Source organism: Lissotriton helveticus, chromosome 10, assembly GCF_964261635.1.
Source record: "Lissotriton helveticus chromosome 10, aLisHel1.1, whole genome shotgun sequence".
In the NCBI taxonomy this organism is placed as follows: Eukaryota; Metazoa; Chordata; class Amphibia; order Caudata; family Salamandridae; genus Lissotriton; species Lissotriton helveticus.
Genome location: NC_136071.1, coordinates 958569867 through 958592470, shown reverse-complemented (window position 1 = coordinate 958592470; position 22604 = coordinate 958569867). Strand labels below are relative to the sequence as shown.

Sequence of the window (22604 nt, the reverse complement as noted above, 5' to 3'; positions counted from 1 at the left end):
GAAGTGAAACTGTCCCGTGCGGTCCCCCTCCTCATAGGAGAATAATGACGTGGTCTTTCAGTGAAAGCAGTAAAGCACACTGACTTTACCTTACATGTCTCTTCCCATTGTATAAAGTCTATTCCATGTCACCACCCAGCTCTGCATTATTCCTGCCACACCATTCAATTTGTAGCTGCTCCTGGGCTGCGCACTCCAAGAATCTACACTGTGCTGCTCTTACACTTGTGCACATGCATGTACACACGTGTCTGCATGTAACCAGCCCGGTGCCCCTTACTCCGGCTGCAGCGCAGTGGCCTAGTCTCCCCAGGGGGACACCGGTAAAATCCACATGCAATCTCTTTCATCATAAGTTCACTGTGGGTGAGTCCCAACTTATGAGGCTCTCCCACAGTAAAAGCTCAAAAATTAGATCTTCAAGTAGCAAAAAAGCAGGGCGGCTCAGATGGTCAGAACCACCTTCTAACAACAGTGATCTAATACCTGGATGGGTCATGTTCGCACTTTATAAAACACCGTAAATATATAAATAAATTAATTGAACCTCGTTTGAGATGAATGGAGGGAGGGTGACGAGGACCCTCACACAATCTATAGAGCATTGTGCTTGACTTTTCTCCCCATTGGTATATGTGGCCCTGGACTGCCTCGAAAGACTGTTTGGTCTCCCACATCAGGAACTGTTGGTACTGTTGTTACAAACGACCCAGAAACATATGTACAAGTCGCTATTGCCATCACAACGTCACTGAAAGTGACGTTCTGATGGCAATGGGGGCTTTGCCTTATTTATAAGACAGCGTTAAGCCACTTGACGTGGCGTAATGCTGTCTTGAAATAAGGCCCCCTTTCACGTGCCTCATATTTACAAGGGCAGCGTAAATAGGAGGCAGCGCCAAAATTAAGACCAGGGAAACTTGGTCTTAAGTTGGTGAAACGAGGAGAAATGCATTCTTTCTCCTCGTTTTCGCTTTTTCCATGTGTGTTGCATTGTGCAGCACACATGGAAAAAGCAAAAAGCCATGGATTGTTTATGTACAAGAAGATCCCTCTTCCTGCACGTAAATAATCTTTTTAAAAAAATGCCATTTTGTGACTTTCATGTGTGCTGCATTAAGCAGCATGCATAGAAGTGACAAAATGGCATCTAAAGATTGTTTATGTACAGGAAGGAGGACCATCCTGTACATAAACAATCTTTCCCCTGCACACAGACACCCTTGCACTATGGTGCAAGGGTGTCTGCATTTACGCTACACTGCTTAGTTTAGTGCCAGCACAGGGGAAAATGCAAGACTGCAACATATTCATGTAAATATGGTGCAGCCTTGCGTTTCTGAAGTGGTGGAGTTAGGCGTTAAGCCATGACGGCTAAAGCCTCACTCCGCAACTTCAGTTGTACATATCCCCACCCCGTTTTCTACGGACCAACTGCCCATCATCCATAGGACCCCATACATCTAAGTCACCATCCGGGCTTCAACATCTACTAAGTCCTGTGACCGAAGTCACTGTTCCCCAGTAGAGTAGCTAATATCCACCCCCCACTGTAAGGGTTTCATGACCTGCCATAGTATCGCCTTGTGTGCTACTGAATCAACATTGATGACAAGATAGTCCTCTATGGAGCGCTCTATATAGAGTCTATTGTCTGGGCATTGTACGTGCTAAGGTGCTACGCGTCATCCGAACACTGCGTACCAATGACCCATGCATAGTGGGATGGCCACTGGGGAGTGATCAGGGAGCCCCCTTGCCAGGACAGAGACTCCTGAGACTCTATGTAAAATATGAATGCAGAATAAGAAAATAATCAAGGCAGGAAAGGAGCAGCAGGCTGGGGAGAAAAATGTGCAACTCCCCCTAAGTGGATGGGGTACCCTTCAAACATCAACCAAACCTAAAAAAAGGCCACAAAAGAAGGCAGATGGGCTCTAACAGGTCCAGGGGATGCTCCATGTTGACACCACCAGTCCATCAAAGAGTCCATGACACTTTTACAGTTGCCCCCTAACACCATGAGCACATAGAGGAGCACATAGAGAAGTTTGCCTCATAACCTAGTCGTCAGGTCTATAAAGGACTGACAGAGGGGAGGAGGGGCGTATATACAGAGAAACTTGGGGGATTCCCCATATAACGTTCCTGTCACATCCATACACCGACACTGGTGGTCAACCCATATCCTAACATGCAGAAATGGAACATGATTCCTCATCAAAACTCTGGTGCCTCTGCATGAATCCTGAATGATAAACCTGTGTGTAGATCAACAGGGCTAGACAAGGGACCTTTTTGCCACATGAGTCTCTTGCAGTAATTGGATACCTGCCCCCACTCTATTAGCATGCTTCAAAACTGCCCCTTGCTTGACCTTGTCAAGTAGGCAATTCACATTCCATGTTACCACCTGAACCTGATCCAGGGAGTCATATAATGTAAGGCCACTCATAAAATTTCGCAGGTAAGGCCGGAAAATGGGGAGGAGTGCACTAGGTGTGCAAAATAATAATATCAATGACAAAATTAATAATGTAACGAGTCACAAACTCCCACCTCCCTTCTCCCTCATACTTCAAAAACTAGAAGTATCTGTCACAAAGCAGACCTCAGCCAGGCCCCAACAGGGACCCCACCAGGCCCGTCCCAATGGATCCCCAAACCCAACAAGTTGAATTAGCTGGGGAAACTAGTATACCACATTCCCCATGGGTCTGCTCCATGATGAAGCAGGAGGCATTGGTTAAGAATAGGCCTGGGCGGTAAATTCCGTTCCGCTTGCGGAATTTGCGGAATTTGGGTAATTTCGCGTTCCGCGGAGAATGCAAAATTATCCAAAATTCTGCATTCTGCGACTTTGCGAAATTTTTTGTTTGTTCGCGTTCTGAAAGTGTGTGTTCACAAGATATTTTCCCCCGAGCATGCAAAAAACGATTGCAAACAGGGAACAAGCATCGAGAACAAGCAATTCCGCGTGTTTGCGGAATTTCTGCGTGTTTGCGGAGATTTTTCACCGTTTCGCAGAGATTTGCCTAATTCAATTACGCAAATTCCGCCCACCGCTAGTTAAGAACACGTTCCATCGAGGGACCCTAACACCCCTTAAGAAAGACTACAAACCGCAGTTAATCATGGCAAACCATGCCCTCAGCATCCTCAACTCTCACTGCCAGCTCCTTGGTCAAAGGAGTTAGTTTAAGTCACTGTCTGTTGTAGGGTGCCAACTGAGTCCTCCACCCCAGACACTCTAGTTTTTGTCTACGTAATCTGCTCAATGGCCTTTCTGAGCTCCTGGTGGAGTAAATTAATATCAGTGCCCACAGCTCTAATTTTACCATTCAACATGTCCAGTGACTGCGTAAAAGGTGACAGGAGTGCTGCATTGTCAGGAGCTGAACCACACAACCCCCTGCAAGAGAAGATGAACCTTCGGGCTGTGGGTATTTGTCCAGAGTACGCTGTTTGGTGCCCGAGAGGGACCTTGTCTTTGACCATGATGGTAGGGGACACCATTGCTTAGTCTTTGGGGCCTGCAACACAGCCACTGACCTGTCAAGCCTCCACTGTGGCCTAGCGTGTGAGGCGGTATGAGCAGTCAGATCCCAGGACCCTTCCTGGTAGTGCATGGTAAAGGCCTCCAAGAAGGCCCAAGGAAATGGTCTGAAGAATCTGGGAGGGAAACAGAAGGGGCGAAATGCCTAACGGGGTTGCCACTGATACACTGGAAAGGCCCATTTGCCTAAAAATGAGCAGATATAATGGTGGGCAGAAAGGCAGGACAAACATCACAGCATCTGTGGTAAATGGCGTAGGCTTCCCATGCCCTCTGTAGGTGGCAACTGCATCACAATGCACTCCGAGGCCTGCCACCTCTTGACTAGTAAGCAGTGCGCAACTCTCGTGGATGTCATCAAGGTCTGTTTATGCACCGAATCATGCCCCCTTTGGGGAGTAGATCTAGGCCTCGGAGTGTCGTCTAACCCCCAGCCAGGATATGTCTACCTTCAATGGGGAAGTGCAAAAGAAGCACAAGAAAGGAGCACCCACCTTTGGCAGTATTCCTTGTGATCCCACCACCGACCCCCAAATACAAGGGCCTCATCTCTACAGTCCAATAGCACTTGCTACATAGGCACTAACCATTCCATATATTACCAAGGCCCACCGTCTCCTTACTAGCATGTGCTGCTCAGCCCCTGGGAGCAATGGGTAGGGGAATGTCAGAGCGGATGTTCTACTACCTCGGTCAGAATTTCCAAGCTGCGGGATCGGTCAAGCCTCCGGCTGTGTTGGGGATTCCAAGGGGGAGTGCATCCTCTTCCAGCAGAGCTGCCCAAGAATGTCTCCTATGTCCAAAGTGGAAGAGGGGGGTTGAAAACCAGAGGGGCCAGAAATGGCGCTCCCTGAAACAAGGTCCTCAGCACAGCAAATCATGCTGCCTGCCTCAGCTCTCTGATGAAGTGCAGCCCATTCACCATGAGCAGATTAGGAAGGGGCCACCTACTCCACCACAGCTCGCCTCCCACTTCATCAGTTTGGTGGGGCCCCTGGGAGCCAAGCCTTCAGTGTTCCCACCTTGATTCAGTCTAATTAAAGGTGACCACACAGAGTGGTATTAGAGTGTGACCATCTTTGTTCCGTGTCCAAGCCACCCTTGTGTTTATTGTTTGTTAATAAATAGTTTCCCCAGTAAAGAAGAGAAGGTCTACCAACCTACTGGTAAAGGCCAAACCTAGCCCATCACAAACAATAAAGAAATGTCATTGTCCTCTCTCTAACTCGTTCTACATGAAGTCCCTTAATAAGTTACATATAATGTGGGCCTCCACCTTTTTCAAAACAAGTGTCATAAATCTGGTCATAAATAAAGCTGAAGACTGGTAAATGCACTCACTTTTATGACTCCAATATCAGATAAGTGTACACAAAATATAATGTACTGTCTTGGTGTGTCCTTGTGAGCACCAGTTCTGCTAAAATGTCCTTATTGTCTGAGTTGCCCGTGTGGCATTTTCTATGTTGGGAAAACTGAAAGTAAAATCAAAAACAGAATTACAGAACATAAAAGTAAGAGAAATCAGAACAAGAAGTACAGTGTGGCCACAGATTGGATGGGTCAATGTCACTATGTCAACTAAGTTAGATTTCCAATTCTGGAAATTCACAAGGATCAATTGAATATTGATAATTACTAAAAGCTCTTACAAAGATAAATAATTTGGATCAAGCGGTCGGATACTTTAAAATCGGATGCAACTAGAAATGTCATGTTTTCTTCAATACATAGAACATTGTTTAGCATTCTGAGATGCACCATTCCTGTTCTTCACTTTATCTGTTAAGGGTTTGTTACACCATCTCGTTAGATTTTGTAATGATACACACTGTATGCACTGTTAGTGCACTGTTAGGTGCCTGATATATGTATTAGTCCTCTTTCCATTAAGTGTAATACTTTTCAAGATAGCACCCATTGTGGTTTTGGGTAAGGGTGGGCGCAAAATCCGTTCCGCTCGTGGATTTTGCGGATTTCGGCAATTTTGCGATCCGCGAATTGTGTGAAATTGCCAAAATTCCGCAAATCCGTTCGAGGGTGGATTTTTTGTGTGCATTTTTTTGCAGTAGAGTGTGGCATCTTCGTGGATAAATATATGCAGACAGGATTCATTCTGGCACGATGCTCCTGTCACAAAAATTAAACCTCAACAGGAAGCACTTAAAGATATAAATAAAGCAGTTGCCGGGGTTTAAGCTCAAATTCAGTCACGCATTATAATCAGCCCAAACAACTAGTGAGCACGGTCGAGGCTAGGCAGGTGTGCTTCCTCCCCATATCTACCGCCTACAATTGGAGTTTCTCTAGCGCAATCCCCGAGTACTGCTGTGACCAGGAGGCTGCTTCCTTCTCATCTGCTGCTTTGATCGGTCTCTGACCCTTACAAGAGGCATGTGAACTCGCATGGAAGCCCCACCCATTTGGCCCTACCACACACACACTAGGTTATGCAACGTTTTCTCGCCCTTTCCTCACTATGATGGACAGCTCACTCGAGGGACCTCGGCGCCCAAACAACTAGTGAGCACAGTCAAGGCTAGGTAGGTGTGCTTCCTCCGCCATATCTACTGCCTACAATTGGATGTAATCCTTGATGGAGGTCTATGCATCCACGAGCTTCTCGAGCGCAATCCCCGTGTACTGCTGTGACCAGGAGGCTGCTTCCTTCTCATCTGCTGCTCTGATCGGTCTCTGACCCTCACAAGAAGCATGTGAACTCGCATGGAAGCCCCATCCGTTTGGCCCCGCCACACACACACTAGGGTATTAAACGTTTTCCCGCCCTTTCCACACTATGATGGACAGCTCACTCGAGGGACCTCGGCGCCCAAACAACTAGTGAGCACGGTCGAGGCTAGGCAGGTGTGCATCCTCCCCATATCTACCGCCTACAATTGGATGTAATCCTTGATGGAGGTCTTTGCATCCACGAGCTTCTCAAGTGCAATCCCCGAGTACTGCTGTGACCAGGAGGCTGCTTCCTTCTCATCTGCTGCTCTGATCGGTCTCTGACCCTTACAAGAGGCATGTGAACTCGCATGGAAGCCCCACCCGTTTGGCCCCGCCACACACACACTAGGGTATGCAACATTTTCCCGCCCTTTCCTCACTATGATGGACAGCTCCCTCGAGGGACCTCAGCGCCCAAACAACTAGTGAGCACGGTCAAGGATAGGCAGGTGTGCTTCCTCCCCATATGTACCGCCTACAATTAGATGTAATCCTTGATGGAGGTCTTTGCATCCACGAGTTTCTCGAGCGCAATCCCTGTGTACTTCCTGTGACCAGGAGGCTGCTTTCTCCTCATCTTGTGCTCTAATCGGTCTCTGACCCTTTATAAACAAGAGGCATGTAAACTCGTATAGAAGCCCCACCCGTTTGGCCCCGCCACACACACACAAGGGTATGCAACGTCTTCCCGCCCTTTCCTCACTATGATGGACAGCTCACTTGAGATACCTCGGCGCCTTTCGCGCGGTGGCAAAGTTTCAGACACACGTGTCACAAAATGGCAAAAAAATCCGTGAATTTGCGTGAAAATCTGCGAACTCGCGTTTTTTTTGCCATTTCGCGCGAATTTGTGGACCGCAAATCCGTCAAATTCGGCCCATACTTAGTTTTGGGTCCATTAAATGTTTTTGTATTTTATAATTGCTATTGTTTCTTTTCTTCACCTTTAATTTATTTGATATTCTTTGCTATTATTATTTATGGAAGAGTGTTAAACTTATATTTAAACTACTCTCCATTAATATTGTTTTTTTTTACTATCTACTTTTGTCAGATTCCGGTTTCATGTCAGGCAGTACACTTTCGGTTACTGAACTCATGGGCACTGATAAGATTTAAGACAAGCGAGCATCAGGTATTCACATGGGGTTCCATTGAGGTCACAGGTATGAAGATCTAAGGTAATCTTCATAATTTCATTGCTATATATTGCCCACAAGTGGTATCTGATACTCACTACGACTATTTGAACATGAATTTAATAATCACTTCTAATGGTATTGTGATATTCCAATTGATGTCTGGTTAACATTGTATAACACCAGATGTCATTTGGTAGTGATCACTCCTATGAGCATGGAATTTCACTATTACATGTGTGACAGTGCTATATGATGGGAATTAGTGCATGGGTGAGACACATTTCACATAAGTACCTTGCTAAATATTTTCATACTGGTAAAGGAGATGTGAAGTACCATTTCCTACTACCTTACATTGCTGATGCAAGTATAGTTTCCCCTGATGTAGGGTCATGCCGACCCGAAATGCAGTGGGTATCAGAGTTTTCGATGTTGTAACACAATAAAGTTATGGACATATTGAAGAACGCACGCTCCAGAATAATTTATGTTTTGTTAGAAGCAAATACATGGCAAAGAGCAAATTCATATATCAAACATTAAATATTTTATGTTCAGAATTAGGTGATCAGAAAGTTCATTTTGATTTAAATGCATTGAGCCTGCGGGCTAATTTGTGACAGTGCATCTTGGGATTTGTCAGCAGTTTTCTGCTACCAGCATTGTCATAAAAAATTCTGACAATGTTATTTTTCTTTCATGGCTTGTCATTTAAGCCCCCTTCCATTATGAAGAACTGTGTATGAGCTCCCATCTGAATTCACCAGTGAGGCCCATAGAATAGATGGTACATTAGCCTACTTCCCTTTCAAATGTAAATCTGACCCTCCTCCTACTCTTCTGAGCAGTGACAGCAGTCAACTCTTTGAATGCCTGTGAGTATCTATTGCTGCAGGGGCATTCTTTTCCCAAAGGTCTCACTTGCCTCTAGCCCAAACAGGGAAGATGCCACAGGAAATGAGATTTCTTTATTCGTGTTGAATGGGAGAATCAGCAAAAGGATTATACAATATGAAAGAAGAGAGTCAGTGGCAAATCCAAAACAGAAACCATCATAAATTAACACAACACTCTTAAGACAGAATAATTTACTAAATTGAGAGTTCTACACTTTACTAATACCAAACTAGGTACAAAAGTAGTTGACTACAATAAAGTTATATAAGTCATAGGAAAGGAATACGTATTATATGCCCACATACAAGTCAAGAGGTTCATTACAGAGGTTTAACATTGTTAGAAATACAAAAAAATAGCCAAGTGAGATCTGATGATATTGGAAATAGATTACAGTAATATAGATCTTTCTATAGTCTCAGGCTTTCAATCAGTAGATGCATGTGGACATTGGGAAATGTTTTAGAGGGACAAACGCAGCATCCAGCAACTCCCATTGGCCAAGCCTCTGCAGTTTAAAGCTGACCTCATATTGTTTGCTAGGGCTATGCTTTGTATTCACTGTAGGGTGTAGGGCCTGGCCTCCTATTGTTTGTTAGGGCTAAGACTCATATTGCTTTTTTTCAGGTTAAGAGTGTTAATTCTGATTGGTCCCCACAGTAAGGTTTATATTGGGTAGCTTTTAGGGCTTGGCTCCCTATTGGTCCTTAAGCCTAGCTTTCCCATTGCTCCAGGTCTCCTGATCATCAGGATTAATTAAATCAAGGGCTTTGGATGTCCAAGCCAGACAACTTAAGGGTGCTGCCTGTTGGGTCTGTCAGGACTTGGAAAGGGCCAAATTCTCTGCATCTCCATCATAAGAACTTCAGATAAGCAACCACTTATTTATGAACAATTTATCTCTTTGTACTATTTCAATACTGCCTATCCCAAATGTATAAACCTCTTACACGTTCAGTGAGTAACCATTACTACTACTAAACCACCCCCATCAGCCAGGTATCCTCTTCTTCAACAAAACCAACCACTTCATAAAGAATATACCAACTCCAAAACCACAACCCAAAGAACTGACAAACACAAGGATCGTTCTCTAAAGAAGTTAAAAATAAAGGGAAGTACTACGTTCCCTGATCTAACCTTCCCATAACAGCTCTTCATTCCCCACTAAAACATCCACACAACGCGCAGCAGGTAGAACATCATTACCTACCACATTAATTCCACACACAAGCCATCAAACTTCTGTTTTCTCTACCCACACAACTTCCCTTCCACCTCCACCTCAAGCTGCAACCAGATTAATACAACAAAATAACCTATTCCCCTCTTCCACCTCCCATACTCCACAATCCTGTTGAAAGAACCATGACATGAAGAGGAATGAAATACAACTAAAATACTTAGTTTTTTTACATTTTCAACCTACTCACAGAAAGCACACTAGACTTTACGCTCATTATGATAATATGGCTCAGACAAGACGTTGCACCCATATACCACAAAGCAATCTCACCAGATATTTGCCTAATCATCAATAATCGTATTGGTATGATTGGAGGAGGCTAGCTGTCATCCATAAATAATCACTAAGATTTGCACAATTTGAAAACCACAACATGGATGGTCTGTGAAAACATGATAACAAGCGATCACCACACTCCAACAATACGTTTTTCCTTTGTCTTAATAAAAAAGCCAACCAGAAATGCAAACTTTAAAGCAGTCTTACTAAATACAGTGACCAGCACTCATCTGAACCATCCAAATCTATCCAGGAAACCTCAACACATGGCTTGAGAAGAAGAATCTAACCACAATCTCGGCTTTCACAATCAAATTTGAAGTTTTCAACTTCCAACAATTTTTTTCTCACCCAACTCACTCCACTGGAAGCACCATAGACGTCATATTTGCACCTCTACAGGAAGCCAAAGACATTGGCAACTCCCCCATAAGCTGGATTAACCACAATATCATCATTTTCAATACACGTATCAACTACAATAGGCATCAAACACAATCAAGAACAAACACTTGTACATCAATGGAAAAAAGCAAGACATCCTCAGACTCAAATCCCATCTTGAAAGAACCCCAATAAACATGCAACAGAAAGACATTCACATCTTCTACAACTGAACGTTCGCTGCACTAGACAAACAGATACCAATAAAAATCACATCCAAGATTAACCGAAAAAAGGACTGCAAATGGATGAATGACAACATCAAAAGAATGAAAACACAGCTCAACATATTACAATGGAACTCCAAAACATACTACAATGCAAGTGGAGAAAAGCAAGAGATGAAACATACAAAACATATAACACCACTATAACTGACCCTACAGAAGAGTCATCAGAACCACAAAAATATACCACTAGTCCGTTTAACTGATGAGAGCTACCTTTATAAAGCAATCCAGAACATTCTTGCAAAATCTCCATGGATTAGATCTAAAAAATTTAAAAAATAGAAAATTACATTAACAAGAATGAAGACAACTCCACATCAAAACATGATCTAACCGCTTTAGAAAGGAAATAATCATTTCATAAATAAATACTTTCAATACCCTCTCAATAAAAGATTTCCTCAACATTGTTATCACAAGCAGACCATCAGGATTACCTTCAGACCCAACACCTTGAACATCTTTCAAGTTATCCTTCACACAATCTGTGCAAGGGAGATAGCTAGATGCCTACTCAACAATTCCTTGGAACTAGGTACGTTCCTACAGAACAGAAAACCTCTTGCATTAGAACACTTTTCAAGAAGATAAACCTGGACTCATCTGATTCACCAAACTACAAGCCTATATCAAATGAAGCATTCTTAAGTAAAGTACTTGAAAGAACAATTGTCATGTTGTACAGAAAATAATGACTTTATGTTAGACCAACAGTTTGGCTTCAAACTAGGCAGAGGCTCAGAGTCGGCCATCATATTCATTTGGATCTAATACTCACAGTAGACAACAACGTAGTGGCTTCTGGATTAATCAGCTGCATTTGACACTGTCCATCACCACACTCCACAACAAAGAATCCATCTCTGAGTATGTGAAAATACTCTAAGATTAATTGCTCACTATATCAGAGACAGATGGAGTATAGTTAACCTACCACCATTCACATGAGCTCCTCAAAACCAACACTCTGGCATCCTCCAGGGGTCCATCAGTTTCCCTCTAGCATTCAACATCTACCTTAGCCCCTTAGAAAAAATGATTAAATCATTCAACCTTACCTGTTACAACTATGCAAACTTCATTCAAATCATTTAAAACATTGACGGCCCAGAAGATCACTCCTACTGATGACTGCCTTTGTGTTATAAACACATGGATGATGAAAACACATCTACAGCTCAATACAGCAAAGACAGAGATCATGACCTTTGGGCAATAGTAAAAATGGCACCCTACTGCCATATGGCAGAAGGAACTTGAGGCCCCTCCAACAACATCAAAAGAAGTCAGAAACTTGGGAGTAGCAACGGATTCAGACTTATCCTTGATACCACTTGTTAACATCGTCACAAATAGTGCCTTCTACATAATGATAACACTGTGTTGCATCTTCCCATTCCTTGGATAACAACAGAAACTGCAAGCCATCCTCACATTCTTAATCTTCAAGCTTGACTATGATAACAGTCTATACCTTGGGGCACTTGCTTTCATCATTTGCAAGCCACAGTACATCCAAAATGCTGCTGCAAGACATCTCCACGATCATTCAAAAGAGCACATGACTCCAGTCTTGCAACCATTTTACTTGTGCCCTATAGCTAGAAGAACTTTATTCAAGGCACTCTATATTGTGCCAACAGCCTTACAAGGAAAATGACCACTAGAACTACAAGTTAAAGTTAAGCAATACAAACAAACAGGACACTGCAGTCCATGCTAGCGCCACTTATCATCATACCACCTTATCATAAAACATCGATAGGAGGAACTGCATTCTCAATAAAAGACGCAAACCTCTGAAACTCACTACTAGTCAGCCTTAAAAGCATTCAGGAGCACATACACTTCAAAAGGCATTTAAAAACCTTGGCTATTTTTAAGATAACAACATCATCTGACATCCCAGGTATAGCATCTGAAAAGCCGATCTCACCTTCAAGCCCAATCTTCAGCTTTCAACACATTATTGTCTATGTGAAGGTATGTTAAGAACGGCTGACCTATGATTCACTTAGGTATTATTTAGTTATGCCAAATTAGTTATGTCAGTTAGTTATGTTAATTCATATATATCAATTCTCACCCACACTAATACTAATGCTAAACACCCAGCCGTTGTCAGCAAACTGTAACTTACACATCTGACACTTACTTAAGACATATCTGCTATGGGGCTTGTCAATCACTAGTATTTTACCAGCCAAGAAAATAGTCATCACCAACTGAATAGACATGAAAAAACTTAAGAGATATGTCACACACTGCTAATAAAGTAAAGGATGCAGGTCCCAAATAACTATAAACTTAATTGTTTATTATATTTCACATATTTCATATATCGGATCATAGTAACAATGTCCATCCCAGCAGATCCATGCTCTTCTTCTTTCCCTCCAACCATACCAGGTCAGTACCAAAGTATCAAAACTATAAGTACATTTCAGGTTAGACAATCCAGCGCAGTAGCTAGCTAAGTAGCTTATTATTGTATGAAATAATGTAAGGGGACCTGAAGACTTTTTCACAACTGTCAGTTTACTGAAAACCATAATATGTGCATCTGTCTCACCTATCACACTGCTCTTCTTGTTATAACACGGTTACTCAGTGGTTGAAGTGGGGAAAAGAAAGTAGGGGAACTGTGGGCAGAGCATCAGGGGGCGGGAACAATCTGAGTGGGCGGAGTCAAAGCTATTGGGAATCCCTCTCCACATACCATAAAGCCATTCGTATGGCACGCAAAAACCACATTGCGTCAAACTCGAAGCTGCTGGAAATACTCCTAGGGTATTATATCAGATCCTGCAGTCATTCGTTAAACCGCTGGCCTGCGAGAGCTCAGAGTTTGCATCTCAGCAACTGTGTGATGATATCTCTCTGTTCTTCACCAAAAAAATGATGGGATCTATGAGAAAATCATTAGCTCCAACATGTCCTTCTGTGGAGACAATTCTCAACCACAAATCAAGGAAGACCCTAACCCAACCACGCATACACTAGGCGAATTTCCCCCTATCTCACTGGAGGAGGTTATATCTCTAACCTCGCAAATCAAGAGCGGATGCCCAGATGACACTATTCCAGCAAGAATTATGCCTATGCTTGGTACAGAACTAGGTCCTGGGGTTCAGAGATTGGTAAATCTTTCCCTGAGCACAGGTGAGGTCCCCAGAGGGTGGAAAAAGGCTCTGGTTTGACCCATTAGAAAACAAAACACAATTCCATGGACAGACCTGTCCAATCTTAGACCTATATCCCTGCTACCATTCCTAGGAAAACTCACTGAAAAACATGTGAATCGCCACCTATCCATGTATATTGAACAGGCAGGAGGGCTGGATTACTCACAATCCGGCTTTAGGCCTAAACACAGCACAGAGTCAACCCTGATGTCAGTTACAGACGACCTACATATGTATCAGGATAGGGGCCACTCTGTCATCCTGGTACTACTAGATCTGTCGGCGGCATTCAACACTGTGTCACACAACATCTTGACAAGCCGACTGGAAAACATCGGTCTAGAGAACATGACTCTGACCTGGCTAAGGAGCTTCTTATCCAACCGCACCCAATGTGTCACCATGGGTGCCTATCGATCGGCGGAGGTAGAGATTTCTAAAGGGGTGCCACAGGGATCTTGTCTGAGCCCAACCCACTTTAACATCTATGTGGCCCCCCGGCTGGAATTATGCGAGCATATGGTTTCATCCCTGTGTCTTACGCGGATGACACACAGCTCCTTTTTCCCTTTAAATCTCCCACCACCGAGATTAAAAACTCCTTCTCTCATGGCATGAGAGCAGTGGCTCAGTGGATGTCATCAAACTGTCTGCAATGTAATGTAAGCAAGACCGAAGTTATGTTGTTCGGGGAGGCAAAGATCCTCTGGACCCCAGATTGGTGGCCACATGATCTGGGACCTGTCCCCGAACCCAAACAGATTGTAAAGAACTTAGGAGTCCGCCTAGATCATGAGCTTTCACTGAAACAACATAGCAATCATATTGTGGGCTCGTGCTTTCACGTAATTAGCCTGTTACGCAAAATCTTCCCTATACTCCCAGACTCTATCAGGAAAACATTGGTACAGGTCCTGGTCCTTAGCCATATTGATTATTGTAACGGCTTGCTACTATCTGTAAACGAGGGAGTATTAGCCAAACTCCAAGTGATCCAGAACACTGCGGCTCGCCTGGTCTTAAACGCCCCACCCCGAACTGCGTCCAAACCTCTCCTGGACAAACTGCACTGGCTGTCAGTCCAGAAGAGGACGAAGTTTAAGACATGTTGTCTAATTCACAAAAGTCTAAATGGACTAGGTCCTGCATATCTGAAAAATACCCTACACCCCTGCACGTTCCCTTAGGTCAAGCAATCATTTCCTATTATGCGTGCCCCGCGCAAAGAAGGCCAGGCACGGAGGTAGAGCTCTTTCTGTGGTTGGTCCATCTCTATGGAACAAGCTCCCTCTAGCTCTCAGACAGTGTTCAGAACATCTGCTGTTTAGAAAGCAACTTAAAACCTTTTTGTTTCAAAATTAATCTATTTTTTCGTCTGGCTTCCCCTCTGACTGTGTTTTGCTGTGTTTCCTTGGGCGCAGAGATACTCCTCTGGGAGTCGATTCGAGCGCGATACAAACCCGCAAATAAATAAAGGTGTGGCTAGAAAGAGCAAAACATCCTAATTTTTAGTATGTTTGGCATTTCACTGACCAGTTACAGCTTATAAAGATTATTTAATGCAACCAATAGATACACGTTTATTTGAGGGTTATTGACATTATAATACGTTTACAATGTGGGATACGTTTTCAATCATAGAATGTCACAAATACGCATATGAGTGGGATCATAAGCCATTTGTATCCAAGCCATGCAGTTTCTTTCATCAGCACTTCTCCCTTTTTCTAACCACTTCTGAACAAAAAATTTGGCTTTAGATTATACGACAGGAGGCCGCACGTGTTGGGGAGCACTGTTGAATACATCATTCTGTGCCTCATGCTTCACACAACATGTCATGAAGCCAGCATTAGATGCCTCTTAGTTTCCTGTTATTGTATCTAGACATAGACAACCCAAACCTGGTGGTTTTGCAGATGCTTTTAGCAGTATCAGATGAATGAGACACAAATATTTTATTAGTAGTTTGTGTAATTGCTACTCGAGTTAGTTAGCAATGAGAATTACAAAAACATCAATTCTGAAATTATGAGACTCAAACATTGGTAGAGTTCAAGACATGCAAAGTGGCTTTGTGTGGCTTTTAAAATATGACTTGGAGCTTTGCATTGTGCATGTACCACGTTGCATGGAGCAAGGATGGCACAAGGCCCTTGTAAACATGCCCCTTAGTCTGGTGTGCATGCAAATCCTGCAATGCCAATCCCTGGTGAGTTGCATTAGTACTGCTAGAACAAAGCCAATGGAGGCACCAATGAGTGAGGAGGACTGGCCTCAAGGGTCATGTGACCTCAGTGACACAGTCACTGCTGCTTTAGGGTGTGCCGCTTTTTAGGCCTGCCTGCAAGACTGGAGATGAACTTCGATATAGATTGTGGTGGACAGGCCTTCAAGGTGCTAAGATACCAGGGTTTCTAAGGTCTAGATGGGCCTTCTAACGTCTAGTAGGGGAATGTGCTCCCTCAGGAGAGTGTTCTTGTGGACTAGTTATGAAGGCCGAACCAGGTTCCCCAGTTCCAAATTCGGTAGCACTGGCCATAGTGCCACATCCTATCCCCCAGAACACCCTTCTGCCCCACTGAGAGAAACTTGCACTGTCTTCAGCCACAACCCAATTCTGCCCTGTTATAAACACCAGGATGTGACTCAATTCCGGAGCCTGCTGAATATACAAGGAACTTTGCAGTAATTAAAAAATTTCAGCACTGCTACAAAACCGGCCCCCACTAACTAAATCGACCCCCTATCCTTCCGGACACCCTGGGAAACGTCTGATGTCCGGTACACCCAGTCCGGCCCAGTTACTGTAAACCCTTTTTCAATCCACTATTGTAGATATGTATGCTTATTTGATATAAACGTCACGGATCACTGTTAGTGTAAGACACAGATTCTTTCTGAATATCCTTTGAATTGGGTTCCTGTGTGAATGATACAGTTGAGCAGTTTTGTACAAAGCTTCCTGCACAACATATCATCACAAGAAGGCCTCTGGGTAGACCTCTGAGGTAAGCACATTAATGTTATTCCTAAGGACCCTCACACAGGACCACTTGCCTTTTTGACCTTCCTGTACATTTCCTGACTATGCTTTACTATGCAAACATCTTTTTGCCAGAGAAGCCACAATACTATCCCAATTTCTACCAGTCATCTCTGATATACAAAGGGACCAACCGTTGACAAAACTAACCTGCAGTTTAGCTATTGATGCCGATTCTGGTTGGTGCTTGACATTTTTTTTGCAAAAACTGAGAAGTATCAGCAATGGTTAATTTATCTTTATGCATTAAATAATATGAAGTTTCTAAATCTTTTGTTTATTTCACAAAAAATAACTATTATTTAGAGGTCCCTATAAAATATGGGTTTCATCATCAATGAATTAATGACAGCCACAAACTACAGATCCAGCTTTCCCATTATTTACTTAGAACTTTGGAACATTAAATACATTTCTGCCATCTGTATGGTGCACCTTCTTTGCAGCATGCATATTATCCCTGTGCGTTACATTAGATGAGTCAAAACACAAAACTGCCAACGAACAAATCTCCAATCTATTTCCAGCAGGAAGATAAACAATCAGAGATATCAGTCTGAACATTTAAAAACTCTGCACTGAGTTAGTTTTTTTTAAGACATAGTCATTTTGTTGCACAGTTCTGCTGGTTAGGTCGAGCCTAGAGCCAGCGCGAATGCGCTGCTCTGCAAGGCTTATTTAGAGGAGTATGAAGTAGAAGCTCTAGAGTACGGAGTAGAAGCTCCACCCACTATCTGCCCATATTTGCCATTGGCTTATGTCATTGTCCGTCCTAAATGCTGGCTTCAGATTTGTGGATAGGCTTATTAGTCCCACCTTAGTACCGCGTCCTCTCCATTTGTCATATCCCATGGCGACTGGCCCCTTTACTTCAAGTGTTACATGGTAGGTGTTATTTTAGACTGGGAGCACTATTTTCGTTAATGAGGTTCTCCTACTCCACGCAGGATGTGCTTTGCTGCATTCCTTATACTGCCCCGTCCAGCCCTCCGTCCCGTTGTCCGTGCTTTTCACTCCACCCTCTCTACCATTGCCTTTGCCTTTCACTACTACCTCCCTCCTGTTGTCAGTGCATTGTCCATGGCTTTTTCTCCCCCCTGCCCTCCTTCCCGTTGTCCGTGTGCGTTGTCCATGCCTTTCACTCCTCCACCCTCCCTCCTGCTGTCCATGCCTTTCACTTCCCCGCCCCTCCCGTTGTCCGTGCCTTTCACTCCCCCACCCCCTCCCATTCTCTGAACCTTTCACTCCCCCGCCCTCCCTCCCGTTGTCCGTGCCTTTCACGTCCTCATCCCCAGTTGTCCGTTCCTTTCACTACCCCGCCCCCTCCCATTGTCCGTGATGCCTCTCCCCTCCCGTTGTTCGTGATGCTTTTCCCCTGCCATTGTCCGTGATGCCGCCCATTTGTAATGCAATAGGTCTTGCGTAAATACGTGACCGATTGCAGTCCAAATGCTTGTATTGAAGACTTTGTGTCCTGTTTACACGTGGCTATGCCCTGCTCACAGCGGCAGACACACAATCAGAGGGCTTTAAAGCGCATTACATGGTCACCCGTTACTTTATTTAAGGGCATATTTCTTTGTAACAAAGACATGTGGGCATTAAATGGTTTCAAGGTCGCTTGATGTTTTGCTTATGAACTTAAAAATTAACTCTTAGTAAGGAGTGTATACTGCCATGAACTTCAATGACTTACACCCTTTTTGAGAAATTGGGTGTAGCTGTGCAAGGATCACTTTATATTTAGCATGGAGCAAATTAGAACAGCTTTGTACAAATTCATTTCGATAAGAAATTTTCAACTTTTGTTTTCATAGACAGCTGCAAATTCATAGTACAAAACAACCATTTGAGTCTTGGCCTCACTTTCACATATAGTGATCTGGGGAAGTTCACAGTCCTTAGGGTCCATTAACTTCGTCGACTTCAGAATTGTTTATTGCACAAGATAACAGGCTGGTGGGGCTGGGTCAGCTGGGGGCCTGCCTTACTCCTATTTTCCATTTCTGGCTGGGTGGAGAGCAAATTTGCAGCCAGCCAGCTGATTCCTCACTGAATCCCTTTTCTTCTTTTCAGGAGGTGGTGTCCGTCAATCTGGGTGTGCCCGAAAATAAAGGGCATATTAGGTCAAGGTGGGGCCACCAAAGCATCCTGATGTGACTATTGTTTTGGTCACAGTGCGGGCAGCCAGGTAGCGTTGGCAGTAAATGAGCTGTTAATCACTACACCATTAGAGACATCAGAGGTAGAAGTTTTCCCACTGACGGCCCTTTCAGTGTTGTTTTTCAGGCCCCTGTCCCCAGATACATAGGGGAAGGGGAGGAGGTTGTGGGCACTGCTGAGGCCTTCCTCGATATGCACCAAACAGGGGACAAAACTGAATGATCTTTTTCACAGACAGCTGCAAATTCATAGTACAAAACAACCATTTGAGTCTTGGCGTCATTTTCACATATAGTGATCTGGGGCAGTTCACAGTCCTTACGGTCCATTAACTTTGTCGACTTCAGAATTCTTTATTGCACAAGATAACATCTTTGAGATTAAAGCACCAAGCAGCCTGGCTGCTACATTCTTCCAACAGCGTTTTGTTTAAGTCTTCTCAGCTTGAGGTGGTAACTCTATGATCTATTGACACATGAATGTACTGTGTGATCTTGTGTAAACATGAAAGAAATTAACATTTTAAATGCTTTTTAAAAGAATTACATTTATTTGTTTGTTTTCAGTATCTGCTTTGCATTTCAGGATCCGTGTATGTTTGTGGTCTACACACATTCTTAGGAGGGTTTTCAACAAGCATTGGCAATACAATAGGTCTCGCATTTGCAAGACTTTGAGCTACTGGCATTGTAAATGACAAACCTTTTATCTATGTGTTCGTTTTGAAAATAGAGAAATAAAAAGGCATTCTCATTTACAATGCCAGTAGCTTAAAATTTCTTAAATGCGAGAACCTATTGCATTGCAAATGCTTGTTTTGTTACGGGGGGACGATTTTGCAGCACTGCCGCAAACCAGTCCCCAGTTACAAAACCAGCCTCCCACCCCTCCAGCCTCTCGTCCCATGCCCGGTATGGCCAGTCTGACTTTGCTGCCGGACCTATTTGTTTTCACAGCCAGACCCTGGATGGGGTTTGAAAGGGGCTCTGGTGTTGGGTGTCACACAACTTGTGCTGCTTATATGCAATTTTTTTTTTAAAAAAGGTCAACAGTATTGGGTAGATTTACAAGCCCCTTGTGCCTCTTTTATGCTGGCATTGCATCACTTTTGTGATGCAGCGGCGGCGCAAAAGATGCACCATGGTGCGGGGTATTTACAACGTGACGCATCTGGGAGATGCGTCATGTTGTAAAGCCCTGCGCCGGAAGTAGGCGTTCCTGCGCAGGGGGTGGGGGGCGTTCCGGCGCAGCAACGGCTCCCAAAAGTGGCTGAGTGAAATCTACAAGATTTCACTCAGTCACTTTTGAGCCCATGCTGCATCAAAACCCTGTGCCTGCTTGAAGCATGCGTGAGGATTGACGCTGCATTGTACAGATAGGGCCCCTCAGAGCATTGCTGGAGCGGGGTAGCGCTTGCGTTGCAACTCCAGCAATTCGCCGCCTTTACGGCACAGATGCGTCAAGCATCTGTGCCGTTTTTGCCCCATGGTGCGCCGCATTTGCGGAGCCGTGGCGCACAATAACTGCTGCATCCCTGCCTATATGCAGGGATGCGCCAGTTATTGTGAATCTGCTCCTCTGTTTATAAAAGACCACATCCCTGAACACTAACAGAGCAGCCATACACATTAAATCTAATACCATAAGACACATTAAATAAAATAACAAGAAAAAAATCAGAGTAAGACATTAAAAGTTTGTAAAAAAATTAATTCACCAAGGTATTCTTTAATTTTCCCAACTTACGTGATGTTTATTTACGAGCGAGCATGGAGTTCAGAGGCAGTCCAGGTTCCTCTTGCAGACCCCAGTGCGGAGAAAAGAGCAGAGCTGTAAAGGAGGGGCTGGGGATCTCTGGGCAGGCACGCAGAACAATATCCAGGAGAGGCTGGTGGGGCTGGGTCAGCTGGGGGCATGCCTTCCTCCTATTTTCCAGTTCTGGCTGGGTGAAGAGCAAATTTGCAGCCAGCCAGCTGATTCCTCACTGAATCCCTTTTCTTCTTTCTCAGGAGGTGGTGTCTGTCAGTCTGGGTGTGCCCGAAAATAAAGGGCATATTAGGTCAGGGTCGGGCCACCAAAGCTTCCTGATGTGACTATTGTTTTGGTCACAGTGCGGGCAGCCAGGTAGCGTTGGCAGTAAATGAGCTGTTAATCACTGCACCATTAGAGCCATCAGAGGTAGCAGTTATCCCACTGACGGCCCTTTTAGAGTTGTTTTTCGGGCCCCTGTCCCCAGATACATAGGGGAAGGGGAGGAGGTTGTGGGCAGTGCTGAGGTCTTCCTCGATATGCACCAAACAGGGGACACGGCTGAATGACTAAGGCAGCTATAATTTTAATATGGCCCATTCCTGGGACGCTTTTTTAATAAAAAGAAGTAGGGGAACGGACTGTAACAAATTTAAAAAGTAGGGGCACGCCAAGCCCTTCAATCCCGCCCACTTCGATCACTGCAGTTACTACACCTCATTGGTCATCACCGCTCTACCTGGAAATGTCGACCTCATGGGACCACAAAACAGCATCCTTCCAAACAAACACCCTACATGGCATAGCTTACTGCCCATGTAGGCAAGCACTTTATTGACCCACTTAGAGGTAGTAACCACTGTATAAATGTTACAATACAATGCAGACAAACCGGCTGCAGCATAGAAGTGCCTGGGAATTTCCTTGCAGAAGAGAAGACATGTTGAATGAAAAAAGCTCAATTTTGAGGGTTGAGCTAAATGAGGTACACAAGGTCTTAGATTGAGGAGCTTAAACTGGTGTAAGTTTTAACAATGAAAAGTCAAACTAGTACCGCAACCAGACACCTTGTTGCATGTAGCCTGAATGATTGATCAACCAAACATTTACAAAGTACTTTTAGCCATTGTTTTTGGAACGTAAGAAAAGAAAACATGACTTTAATTTAGCAGGAAAGCATAAAATGTATTAACTCGATCAGCACCGCAGTTGAGCTTTGAACTAAACTTTCCATTGTACATAGGCAGGCGGCGAAATATATCCCTCTTCAAAGGTGAAAATGTCAGACACTTAATCATCGATAGAAGCTTCTAGCAGCCATCACTGTCAACAAAAGGCAATACTATTCTACAAAAGAACTAATCATGTGACTATGAAAGTCTGCACCTGGGGTATGAAATATTTCTCCGCTATCTTGGTGTCCTTGGCCTGTCTAGTTCGAAGCGTAAAGCACTACTCCTACATGTCTGCGGGTCTGTGAAGCCTTACATCCTGGCTAGCCTGCACATCTATTCTACTCTTATCAACATATTTTGTTAACTATGTGTTTCTTACCCAGCAGGCCTGTGGCCTTCACTGCTATGGTGGTTGCTTGAATATATTTTTCTACTCTGTGAAAACATGCATCTGCTTTCTTCCCTCGAAATCTTAACCCCATTTGTGCTGCTGTTCATACTTCTATTGTAGCAAGGCTGGGCCTATATTGGTCTTTACCTACATACATTTGTGTACATTTTCCTGCTGATGTTTGCATTTATACAAAGACGCCTTCTCCATTGTCTACTCTATCTCCATTATGTCTGCCATAATATTAATCACTTTGCCTTTGCTACTTAAGCCATAAGTCTGCATTGTTCCAAATAAATCACCTGGTTGCTGTTCATAGAGGAGTGTCTTCTTGATTCTTTTCTCATGGAAGTAATTAGCCAAGGATG

The 22604-nt window shown here is 43.9% G+C and overlaps 1 protein-coding gene across 1 annotated transcript in view; it reads right to left on the bottom strand.

Annotated features, from left to right (window-relative positions):
- Window positions 1-20794, bottom strand: part of LOC144784677 (metalloreductase STEAP4-like) — a 187625-nt gene extending 166831 nt beyond the window's left edge. The window contains exon 1 of the mRNA XM_078663618.1: window positions 20668-20794. The gene's annotated coding sequence lies outside the window, so the exon portion shown is untranslated. The remainder of the gene's footprint in view (window positions 1-20667) is intronic.
- Window positions 20795-22604: the final 1810 nt, after the last annotated feature.